At 41.6% G+C, this 12,581-nt stretch overlaps 1 protein-coding gene across 1 annotated transcript in view; it reads right to left on the reverse strand.

Moving 5' to 3' along the window:
- LOC110490402 (chemokine-like protein TAFA-2) overlaps positions 1 to 12,347 on the reverse strand; it is a 54,761-nt gene extending 42,414 nt beyond the window's left edge. The window contains exon 1 of the mRNA XM_021563777.2: positions 11,512 to 12,347. The gene's annotated coding sequence lies outside the window, so the exon portion shown is untranslated. The remainder of the gene's footprint in view (positions 1 to 11,511) is intronic.
- Between the last annotated feature and the right edge of the window lie 234 nt (positions 12,348 to 12,581).

A 12,581-nucleotide genomic window follows, 5' to 3' on the forward strand; every position in this document is an offset into this window, starting at 1 on the left:
GACTACCAGATAGTTCATGCTATTCATGCTGGCTCCCGGAACCCAAGGAACAATGTTAGTTTTAATTAATTGAATGGAGTCTCCTTATTAATATTTTGCCGCATTCCTGAGGCCAGTGTTTTCCCTTGGAGAAGACTCAACCCCCGTTTATCTGTGGTCTTCTTATCCTGTTACTCACGCCTGACTCCATGTCAGCCTTATCTGAATCCTCACTACACTCAGCTGCCTGATAGGGCACTGGCTGTAAGCTATTAAAATGGCCTCTTCACCAGATAAGAGCAGGAAAGTGGTCAGATTGAAAGCCACAGTCTCTGAGGGTAAAGTCTTTAGGTTACAGTCCCCGGGTTAAATAGCCTGAGGGAGGCAGAGTGCCAGATCAAGCCAGGCTCTGCTTGTGTGTGTGTGTGTGTGTGTGTGTGTGTCGCATCTTAGGGTCACCAAGTCTCCAAATCTACAATTAGACGCCACCTCCATGCCAATAGGCTAGTATTGAGACCTGTTGACTTTTTCCACATTTTGTTACGTTACAGCCTTATTCTAAAATTGATTTTTTTTAAAAAATCCCTCATCAATCTACACACAATACCCCATAATGATGAAGCAAAAGCAGGTTTAGACATTTTTTAAAATGTATACATTTAAAAAACAGAAATAAGTATTCAGACCTTTTACTCAGTACTTTGTTGAAGAACCTTTGGCAGCGATTACAGCCTCGAATCTTCTTGGATATGGCGCTACAAGTCTTCTCTGCAGATCATCTCAAGCTCTATCAGGTTGGATGGGGAGTGTCGCTGCACAGCTATTTTCAGGTCATTCCAGAGATGTTTGATCAGGTTCAAGTCCGGGCATTCAAAGACATGTCCTGAAGCCACTCCTGTGTTGTCTTGGCTGTGTGTTTAGGGTTTCTGTCCTGTTGGAAGGTGAACCTTTACCCCAGTCCTATTGCCTGAGTGCTCTGGACCAGGTTTTATCAAGGACCTCTCTGTACTTTGCTTTCCCTAGGTGAAGCATGGTGGTGGCAACATCATGCTGTGGGGATGTTTTTCAGTGGGAGAGACTGGGAGACTAGTCAGTATTGAGAGAAAGATGAAGGGAGCAAAGTACAGAGAGATCATTGATAAAAAACCTGCTCCAGAACGCTCAGGCAGAGCGTTCTGAACGCTCAGACGCTCAGCTCCCTCCACAGATTTTCTATGGGATTAAGGTCTGGAGACAGGCTAGGCCACTCCAGGACCTTAATGTGCTTCTTGTTGAGCCACTACTTTGTTGCCTTGGCCATGTGTTTTGGGTCATTGTCATGCTGGAATACCCATCCAAGACCCATTTTCAATGCCCTGGCTGAGGGAAGGAGGTTCTCACCCAAGATTTGACGGTACATGGCCCCTTCCATCGTCCCTTTGATGCGGTGAAGTTGTCCTGTCCCCTTAGCAGAAAAACACCCCCTTAGCATAATGTTTCCACCTCCATGTTTGATGGTAGGGATGGTATTCTTGGGATCATAGGCAACATTCCTCCTCCTCCAAACACGGCGAGTTTTGGTCTCATCTGACCACAACACTTTCACCCAGCTGTCCTCTGAATCATTCAGATGTTCATTGGAAAACTTCAGATGGGCATGTATATGTGCTTTCTTGAGCAGGGGGACCTTGCGGGCGCTGCAGGATTTTAGTCCTTCATGGCGTAGTGTGTTACCAATTGTTTTCTTGGTGACTATGGTCCCAGCTGCCTTGAGATCATTGACAAGATCCTCCTGTGTAGTTCTGGACTGATTCCTCACCGTGATCATTGCAACTCCACGAGGTGAGATCTTGCATGGAGCCCCAGGCCGAGGGAGACTGACAGTTCTTTTGTGTTTCTTCCATTTGCGAATAATCGCACCAACTGTTGTCACCTTCTCACCAAGCTGCTTGGCGATGGTCTTGTAGCCCATTCCAGCCTTGTGTAGGTCTACAATCTTGTCCCTGACATCCTTGGAGAGCTCTTTAGTCTTGGCCATGGTGGAGAGTTTGGAATCTGATTGATTGCTTCTGTGGACAGGTGTCTTTTATACAGGTAACAAACTGAGATTAGGAGCACTCCCTTTAAGAGTGTGCTCCTAATCTCAGCTCGTTACCTGTATAAAAGACACCTGGGAGCCAGAAATCTTTCTGATTGAGAGGGGGTCAAATACTTATTTCCCTCATTAAAATGCAAATCAATTTATAACATTTTTGACATGCGTTTTTCTGGATTTTCTTTTGTTGTTATTCTGTCTCTCACTGTTCAAATAAACCTACCATTACAATTATAGGCTGATAATTTCTTTGTCAGTGGGCAAACATACAAAATCAGCAAGGGATCAAATACTTTTTTCCCTCACTGTATTTTATACAGTCTTTTTATATCTTCTTTATCAAGGGTGCCAATAATTTCGGAAATGATCGTAGTAGAAATGCATAGGCATCCATGTAGTATGTATGTATACACAAATATCCATGAACAGTTTTTTGGCTGAAACACACAGATACTGTAAACACAGACAAAATGAACAGTTCTGTCATGGAGCATTCCATTTGACATATCCATGCAAATCACAAGGAGTGACCCTCTCTAGACTGTTTAGATTTTAGAATGTCAGTTGTTTAGACTCTAGAATGTCAGCTGGAATGAGTTTATATATTGACGTTGCAGATGTCTAAAGGATGGCGTTCAGTACAGGTCCAGTGTCTCAACACCTACGTGAGACTGGTGTTCATCAAACTACAGCTCAGCGTTCAAAACCATATACCCTCGAAGGTTATCACTAAGCTAAGGACCCTGGGACTGAACACCTGCCTCTGCAATTGGTTCCTAATGGGCTTGGCCCCAGGTGGTGAGGGTCAGCAACAATACATCCGCCAAACTGACCATCTACATGGGGGCCCCTCAGGGTTGCGTGCTTAGTTCCCTCCTGTACTCCCTGTTCACCCACGACTGCGTGGCCACACACGACTCCAACACCATTATTAAGTTTGTCGACGACACGACGGTGGTAGGCCTGATCACAGACGACGATCAGACAGCCTATTGCTGACGTCTACATCAACAAGACAAAGGAGTTGATTGTGGACTGCAGGAAATGGAAGGCCGAGAATGCCTTCATTCACATCGAACAGGGCTGTAGTGGAGCGGGTCAAGAGCTTCAAGTTCCTCGGTGTCCACATCACTAAGGATCTATCATGGTCCAAACACACAAACACAGCCTTAAAGAGTGCACTACAACGCCTCTTCCCCCTTGTTAAGAGGGCATGACCATACCTATTCCCCCTCAAGAGGCTGTTAAAATTTTGCGTGGGCCCTCAGATCCTTAAGGAGTTTTACAGCTGCACCATCTAGAGATCTTGACTGGCTGCATCACCACTTGGTATGGAAACTCATTGGCATCCGACCACAAGGCAACTACAGAGGGTAGTGTGTACGGCCCAGTACATTGCTGGGGCGGAGCTCCCTGCCATCCAGGACCTCCTATACCAGGCAGTGTCAGAGGACGGCCCACATTTTTATCCAAAGACTTCAACCACCCAAGCCACAGACTGTTCTCCCTGCTACCGCATGGCAAGTGGTCCCTGCTGCTACTGTCTATTATCTATTATGTTGCCTAGTCACTTTACTCATACTTATACTGTATGCAGAGTACATAGCTACCTCAATTACATCGATTTAGTATTTCTACTCCCTGTATATAGCCATGTTATTGTTCTACTCCCTGTATATAGCCATGTTATTGTTCTACTCCCTGTATATAGCCATGTTATTGTTCTACTCCCTGTATATAGCCATGTTATTGTTCTACTCCCTGTATATAGCCATGTTATTGTTCTACTCCCTGTATATAGCCATGTTATTGTTCTACTCCCTGTATATAGCCATGTTATTGTTCTACTCCCTGTATATAGCCATGTTATTGTTCTACTCCCTGTATATAGCCATGTTATTGTTCTACTCCCTGTATATAGCCATGTTATTGTTCTACTCCCTGTATATAGCCATGTTATTGTTCTACTCCCTGTATATAGCCATGTTATTGTTCTACTCCCTGTATATAGCCATGTTATTGTTCTACTCCCTGTATATAGCCATGTTATTGTTCTACTCCCTGTATATAGCCATGTTATTGTTCTTCTCCCTGTATATAGCCATGTTATTGTTCTTCTCCCTGTATATAGCCATGTTATTGTTCTACTCCCTGTATATAGCCATGTTATTGTTCTACTCCCTGTATATAGCCATGTTATTGTTCTACTCCCTGTATATAGCCATGTTATTGTTCTACTCCCTGTATATAGCCATGTTATTGTTCTACTCCCTGTATATAGCCATGTTATTGTTCTACTCCCTGTATATAGCCATGTTATTGTTCTACTCCCTGTATATAGCCATGTTATTGTTCTACTCCCTGTATATAGCCATGTTATTGTTCTACTCCCTGTATATAGCCATGTTATTGTTCTACTCCCTGTATATAGCCATGTTATTGTTCTACTCCCTGTATATAGCCATGTTATTGTTCTACTCCCTGTATATAGCCATGTTATTGTTCTACTCCCTGTATATAGCCATGTTATTGTTCTTCTCCCTGTATATAGCCATGTTATTGTTCTACTCCCTGTATATAGCCATGTTATTGTTCTACTCCCTGTATATAGCCATGTTATTGTTCTACTCCCTGTATATAGCCATGTTATTGTTCTACTCCCTGTATATAGCCATGTTATTGTTCTACTCCCTGTATATAGCCATGTTATTGTTCTTCTCCCTGTATATAGCCATGTTATTGTTCTACTCCCTGTATATAGCCATGTTATTGTTCTACTCCCTGTATATAGCCATGTTATTGTTCTACTCCCTGTATATAGCCATGTTATTGTTCTACTCCCTGTATATAGCCATGTTATTGTTCTACTCCCTGTATATAGCCATGTTATTGTTCTACTCCCTGTATATAGCCATGTTATTGTTCTTCTCCCTGTATATAGCCATGTTATTGTTCTACTCCCTGTATATAGCCATGTTATTGTTCTACTCCCTGTATATAGCCATGTTATTGTTCTACTCCCTGTATATAGCCATGTTATTGTTCTACTCCCTGTATATAGCCATGTTATTGTTCTACTCCCTGTATATATAGCCATGTTATTGTTCTACTCCCTGTATATAGCCATGTTATTGTTCTACTCCCTGTATATAGCCATGTTATTGTTCTACTCCCTGTATATAGCCATGTTATTGTTCTACTCCCTGTATACAGCCATGTTATTGTTCTACTCCCTGTATATAGCCATGTTATTGTTCTACTCCCTGTATATAGCCATGTTATTGTTCTACTCCCTGTATATAGCCATGTTATTGTTCTACTCCCTGTATATAGCCATGTTATTGTTCTACTCCCTGTATATAGCCATGTTATTGTTCTACTCCCTGTATATAGCCATGTTATTGTTCTACTCCCTGTATATAGCCATGTTATTGTTCTACTCCCTGTATATAGCCATGTTATTGTTCTACTCCCTGTATATAGCCATGTTATTGTTCTACTCCCTGTATATAGCCATGTTATTGTTCTACTCCCTGTATATAGCCATGTTATTGTTCTACTCCCTGTATATATAGCCATGTTATTGTTCTACTCCCTGTATATAGCCATGTTATTGTTCTACTCCCTGTATATAGCCATGTTATTGTTCTACTCCCTGTATATAGCCATGTTATTGTTCTACTCCCTGTATATAGCCATGTTATTGTTCTACTCCCTGTATATAGCCATGTTATTGTTCTACTCCTTGTATATAGCCATGTTATTGTTCTACTCCCTGTATATAGCCATGTTATTGTTCTACTCCCTGTATATAGCCATGTTATTGTTCTACTCCCTGTATATAGCCATGTTATTGTTCTACTCCCTGTATATAGCCATGTTATTGTTCTACTCCCTGTATATAGCCATGTTATTGTTCTACTCCCTGTATATAGCCATGTTATTGTTCTACTCCCTGTATATAGCCATGTTATTGTTCTACTCCCTGTATATAGCCATGTTATTGTTCTACTCCCTGTATATAGCCATGTTATTGTTCTACTCCCTGTATATAGCCATGTTATTGTTCTTCTCCCTGTATATAGCCATGATCATTTTACTTGTTATTTCTACTCCTTATTCACTGTGTATTATTCCTTTTTTATCTTATTTTTAACTCTGCATTGTTGGAAAAGGACCCGTAAGTAAGCCTTTCCCTGTTAGTCTACACCTGTTGTCTACAAAGCATGTTACAAATACAAATGTATTTTACTTGAACAGGAAGTAAGCTATCTGCTAAACTATTTGCACTGCCTAGTTATGTTGAAGGTATGTGTGATGCCAGACATTTGTAAAGGCGGCTAGTCTAAATCTCTAGTCAGGCATTGCCAGCCTGGAGGTTGTGATGTCACCTTGTCTTTGACCTAAAGACAGCAATTGCCTCCTGGAGCTACAACCTTGGCTTTAGCTCAAAGGGTTAACAAACTGTCAATTTTGAAGAGCCAGAGACCTACTGGTAAACAACAGTTTGATGTAGCTACAGATTTGCCCCACAAACCGACAAAAAAGCAATGAAAAGTTGTCTTCCTACTGTCCAAAGAGTATTGGTATTTGTGGAGACTTCTCTGGGCCTTGCTGGCAAGCTGCGTGACGGCCGCATGTTTTTAAGCCACTGGGCCACACGCAGAGCCCTGCTAAGACCCTGCAGGAGAGATAAAACGGCCGTGGTGGGGAAAGGTGGACGCAGACCAGTGGTGTGAAACAGGATCACAGACGGCTGGAGGACGGCCCATGAAGAAGGAGGGGGTGGAAGAGGGGGTAGCAGAGGAAGGGGCAATTTTGGACAGGGAATGTGAGCCACCGCACCAGAAGAGGATCCTGGGATAGCAATGGCTGCCAGCCATCTTCGGAGACAATCACAAGTATAGAGAAAGAGAGAGGTCATAGTTATGTTCGATTGGTGTGCACACATGGAGTACGCATGTAATGAGCATGGAAACCGTAACAAAGCATCCCACTGGGCACAGGCGTCAATTCAACGTCTAGTTTTGATTTACAATTGGTTGAGTTGTCAACTAACGTGAATTCAACCTGAAATCAACCAAACATGTCACCCTGCCATTAGATTTAGGTTAAACGTTGGGTGAAAAAAAAGTCACTGATGACTTTTTGCAAATCAAATCAGTTTTCCACGTTGATTCAATGTCATGTCATTTTTGGTTAAAAGTACGTGGAAACAACATTGATTCAACCAGTTTTTGCCCAGTGGGCTTGGTCAACAACATGGAACTTAGAAGAGCATCACGCTCAATAACCTACTCTTTCATAATTGTGTAAGTAATGTTGTCTGTGGGTCTAAAAAGGTAGTGGCTGTCGACAACGGCAAGTACCTACTCGGCCACACACTTAAAACCATCACATTCCACAGTCAACAGACGATTCACAGGGCCAGTTTGATAGGCCAATGTAGTACCCTTTAGTCAGTAGAACACACAAACAGGAAGTGACTCAATGCATGGTGAAATGCTCTATATTTCACAATAGCTAATCCTACAATAAACCTCTTTCCTCCTACTAAATTGAAACCACCACTTATAGAAGCATGTGATGCACAACACAGTGCCAAACAGCTGTGCTTCACTCTGTATTATTTCATGGTGAAATATACAATGTACCTCTCCAGAGACAAGAGGGGAAAGAGAGAATGAGAGAGAGAGAATAAAAGAGTGAGAGAGCGCAAAAGAGATGGAGAGGGAGGGGAAGGCAGAGAGATGCGAACATTGTCGAAAACACCACGGACAATGTGTTAAATTGGAAAAGGAACAAAGCCTTCAGCCTCTAAACAAAGACTAATGAAGGCGGACATGATGCTAACGAACGCGTCCGCACGGCATTGGCAAATGGATCCTGGGAGGACCTAGCAAAACCCTGGCACTAGAGTGCCAAAGCCCATTTGATTGGATAGAGAGCAAGGGAGCGAAAGTAGGAGTAGGAAAATAACATCTATGAGGTGTATGTTAACAGTGTGTGTGTGTGTGTGTGTGGGGGGGGGGGGGGGGGGGGGGTAGATAGGTGGTGGTGAGGGGCGGGACTTGCTGTTATTTTGGCATTTCTGCTCTTTTATTTATTCTGCGGCTGGTGAATTTGTATAAACTCCAATTGGAAAAGGCTGATCAAAAAGAATGGGACAGGCAGAGAGAGAGGGGAAAAAAAAGCCCTTGCTGCCGACTTACATCAAACGCAGGCACAGCGGGTGACAATCAACTACCAATTTTTTTCACACATTTCTATAGTTTCTGGAGGAAGGAGCGAGAGCTTGGCCTCTGAAGTCTTTTGTTTTGATCACAAAGAAAATGGAGCCCAGAACAGTCGAGAGCTACAATATAGGTTCTCTCTTTGCGGAGTAATATAGAATGTATCACATTCCAACGCCTTTCAAATGACACCAAGGATATGTCACATTGATATTAAAAGTTGTTACAAAAGTACTTGAGGTCATAGGCTACATCTATTTATTTTGAAGGATATTCTACCCATGTAACCTAAGCCTGATAAGAGAAATGGTCTACTAGATTAAATCCACAATGTATTGATTTTATAGAATCACCATTAGGACTATAGGTCATGTACCTCCGTGACCCTTATCAATCTGTGACCGTAGAATTAGTTTACAACTCAGGCATGTCAGTTTGTGATACCATTTGTGATAGCAAACATATTGGGGACCCTCTCAGAATATCAGAACACAACTCTTATGTGGAGAGTTATTCAAATAGCATACAAGCAGTTTTACTATGACTTCTGCAGTGCATGGCCGGACTAATCAAGTCTCGGACCCTGAGAAAGAGAACCTTCTGACGTTTTAAAGCTCATTTATTGCAATTATACACATTTTGCCATAGGGCAGAGTGAAAGAGCTGCCGTTTTAAAGCTTAAATTACACTGCATTATGTTCAAAACATTTTGGGGGAATATAAGAAGAATTGAGTAGAGACAAATGTGTAAATGATGGAGTACTGTGTATACAAATATCCATGTGAGCCTCCCAGGCCCATGTTGGGCATCTAAAAGGTTAAGAACATAAATTGTGGATGAATAATATTACATTGTATTGTACACTCAACTTTTTCCACGCATCTCATACAAAATGTATTAAACTGTTCTTGCTAGCAATATTCATAAAAAGGGTATTAAAAATATATATATAGACATATTGAGGTCTTGCCATGGACCCCCTGCAGTATCTCCTCAGACTCCACTTTGGGAACCCCTGAACAAGGATGCCTCATTGACTCTTACTGAAAGGTCAAGCCAGACATCACAGAAAAGCTCCAGAGGGGACTTGAACCACAAGGGTTTATGTGTTAATATAGCAGCAGGTCAATGTAGGGTTCATAACCCACCAATAAGAAATGTTGCTCATTTAAAAGCCTAATTTGTCATTTCAACAGCCTAACACCTGCCACTTTGTTTGATAATTTAAAGGAATGAGCTGAGAGAAATGTAACCACTCAGATTCATAGATGGATGGGTGGATCAATGGTAATGCCCTGAATGGGAAAGGGCACAGTACACACCAGGGATGTGACATTGGAGAATCATCATCCGGCTCTGGTCAGACAGCTGCCGACAGTTGGCACCAGGTCACCCAGCTGGAGAGGGCATTCCTCTGTGATATGTCCCCTCACAGTGTAGCCAGTCTGATAAGAGCCAAGGAGGTGCTCATCAATTGTCTGTCTGAGGGAGTTGGGGCAGTTGTCAGTAGATGTTATTGATGTTGACTAACTACTATGCATGCACCTGTGTGTGTGTGCTCACTAACGTGCGTGTTCGCTCTCCTGTGAGTGCAAATTCTTCCCGTCTTCAAAATCCATATCCCCTCTCCATGAGGTGTAATATAATTGTCACTGGTGACAAATGGACAAATGCTCATGTCATCTGATTAACAATGTCAGTGTGACACAAGATGAGCAGGAGAGATACAAATATGAGATATTTTAAGAAGTAGCAGCCTGACAAACAGCTTCAATATTCTACTGACTGAGATTTATGATAACGTCATACCTGAACACCACAATGCTCTTCAGACTCCACATTTACTTCGTATCATTTATAGTGTATCAAGGCTGTCATTAACTTGCTCTGACTGCCAGTAGGATGAGACCACATTTTGCAGTCTATTTCATATCAAGCCTCTCAAATCTTTACTCTGCTGGTGGTGATGCAAGAACACCTCATGTGCCTCTGAATTGGTATAGAGGGTGTAAGGTGCAGGCACACATAAAAATAGAAAGAGAGAGACAACCTATTTGATTGAAAACCCAGATTTTGATCAGACAAAAACACATTTGGCTTCTCCACAGTGAGAGAGCATGTTTGTAGTTGTGCATCCCTGTGTTTTTAAATGTTATCATAGATTTCAATTGGCCTACATAAATCCCCTTGTTCTGGTATACTGTCTTGGGTTGAACAGCTAGTCATTAGGTTGCATGACTATCCAGAGGACACACTTGCCCTTCTGATGCATTTAGCCTGTTAATTTACAAGCCTATTTAGTATTGGACCTTGACAGTGGACCAATGTTGAAGAGGCAGCTCTGTCGTGTATGGCAGCCCACTGAATAAACAATGGTTGCACTGTCGGCAGACCAATGGATGTCTGTGCATAAAATGAGTGGATGGAGAATCACCATATATGGTTCCCTTATTAACTGCCCCAAGACCAAATAGACAACTAACTTGACAGTTAAACCATATTTAGGGGACAGGAGGATTAAGGGATGTGTGATTTCTAATTATAAAGACAATCTAAATAGTTACAATGATGCCAGAAATTTCAGTGGTTAAACTTTTGATCGAGAGAAAATAAATAATGAGCTGATGCAGTTGGCATAGCCTAATAAATGCAGGTCCACACATCACTCGATGTGCACTTTCTCGAGATGAGGGCGATTGACTGGTAATTAAACTCGTGCTGGTAGCTAGTATGATCAACATGACTTGATCATACTAGCTACCAGCACTTGACTTGACTTGATTTTGATGAGATTCAAGTTAAGCACTTATTGAGAACGCCCACTGGGCAAAAAGTGGTTGAATCAAAGTTGTTTCCACATAATTTCAACAATAACTAATGTGATGACGTTGAATAAACGTGGAAAACTGATTGGATTTGCAAAAAGTAATTAACTAAGGAAAGGTCCTCTTTTTTTCACCCAACTTTGAACCTAAATCCAATAACATTGTTACATTGATTATTTCACGTTGAATTCACGTTAGTTGACAACTCAATCAAATGTAAATCAAAACTAAACGTTGAAATGGCATGTGCCTAGTAGGTGAGCTCCTTGTAGACCAATTCTCTTGTAGCACGCAATAAAAAAAAATGGTGCTTGACTGCGCACACTTTTTTAAGTGTCAGTCGCGATCATTATAGGGCGCACAAAATTGACCAAGTATGCTAAAATCATGCTTTCATACCTGCTGCCCCGCTCCCTTCGCGCCCTCCAAAAGGTTTTAAGGTTGCCCTTTAATCCATCGGCACTGCTACAATCCAGCGGTGCGTCTGTCCGCGGGCGACATCAGCACAGCCTAGATTTGTGTAGGACGGATCCAATATTGCTTGACAGTGATAGATATCCGAAAATTAAATCCACGCGCACACAAATGAAACACTGCTCGTTTTCTTGGAACAAATACTTGACTGTAGATTGATAGAGCACATAAAATTATTCAGGAGCTTTCTCGTCCTATTATGCTTTCTGATAGTCAGGGTATTTATTGTCCAAAATGTGAATACACTGTGATAATTTTTTCCCAGTCTTAACGGAGTGTGATCACACTTGAATTGAGAGAAAATAAAATAACATAATAAAATAAATAGTAATAAACTCAAAATTGAAGTTAAATGGTCCCTACTTCTGCCTCAGTTGCGGCACCAGTCTGTATTCCACGGAGTTCCATCAGAGACTGACTGTACGCACTAACTTATCATCATACAAACACCTACCGACCGCTGCGCTCATCACAGACTCGGGAATAACCCATATCATAGTGGCACAAGGCCACTAACACAATCCATCGCCACTGGCGTAAACACACTAATATGCCTACATTGGTTAATCATTTCAAGACTACACAAAAATGTGTTTGCTCAGTTTTGCGCAAATACGATCAATGGGATTTTCGATTCATGACATTGAATTGCATCATATCGTTAAATATGATTTTTGAAAGTTGTAAGAGACATGACATTATAGTTTAGGGGTAGTATTTGCATTGGTCTAGATTGAAGATTGAATTTAACTTTGGCAGATGTGAGCCTTAGGGGACCCAGCTTTGCATAAGTAGATATATTGTATACCTTTAAATTGTCTTATGTGAGAACAGGTGTGGTTGGATCACACAGACTAATTAAAACCTCTTAAAGGCGCAGTGCAGTCAAAAAGTGAATTTCTTGTGTTGTATGTGTGTGTATATATATATATATATATTTTTCCACACTATGAGCGTGGAATAATACTGTGAAATTATGAACATGATGATAATGA

Source organism: Oncorhynchus mykiss, chromosome 15 (genome assembly GCF_013265735.2).
Source record: "Oncorhynchus mykiss isolate Arlee chromosome 15, USDA_OmykA_1.1, whole genome shotgun sequence".
In the NCBI taxonomy this organism is placed as follows: Eukaryota; Metazoa; Chordata; class Actinopteri; order Salmoniformes; family Salmonidae; genus Oncorhynchus; species Oncorhynchus mykiss.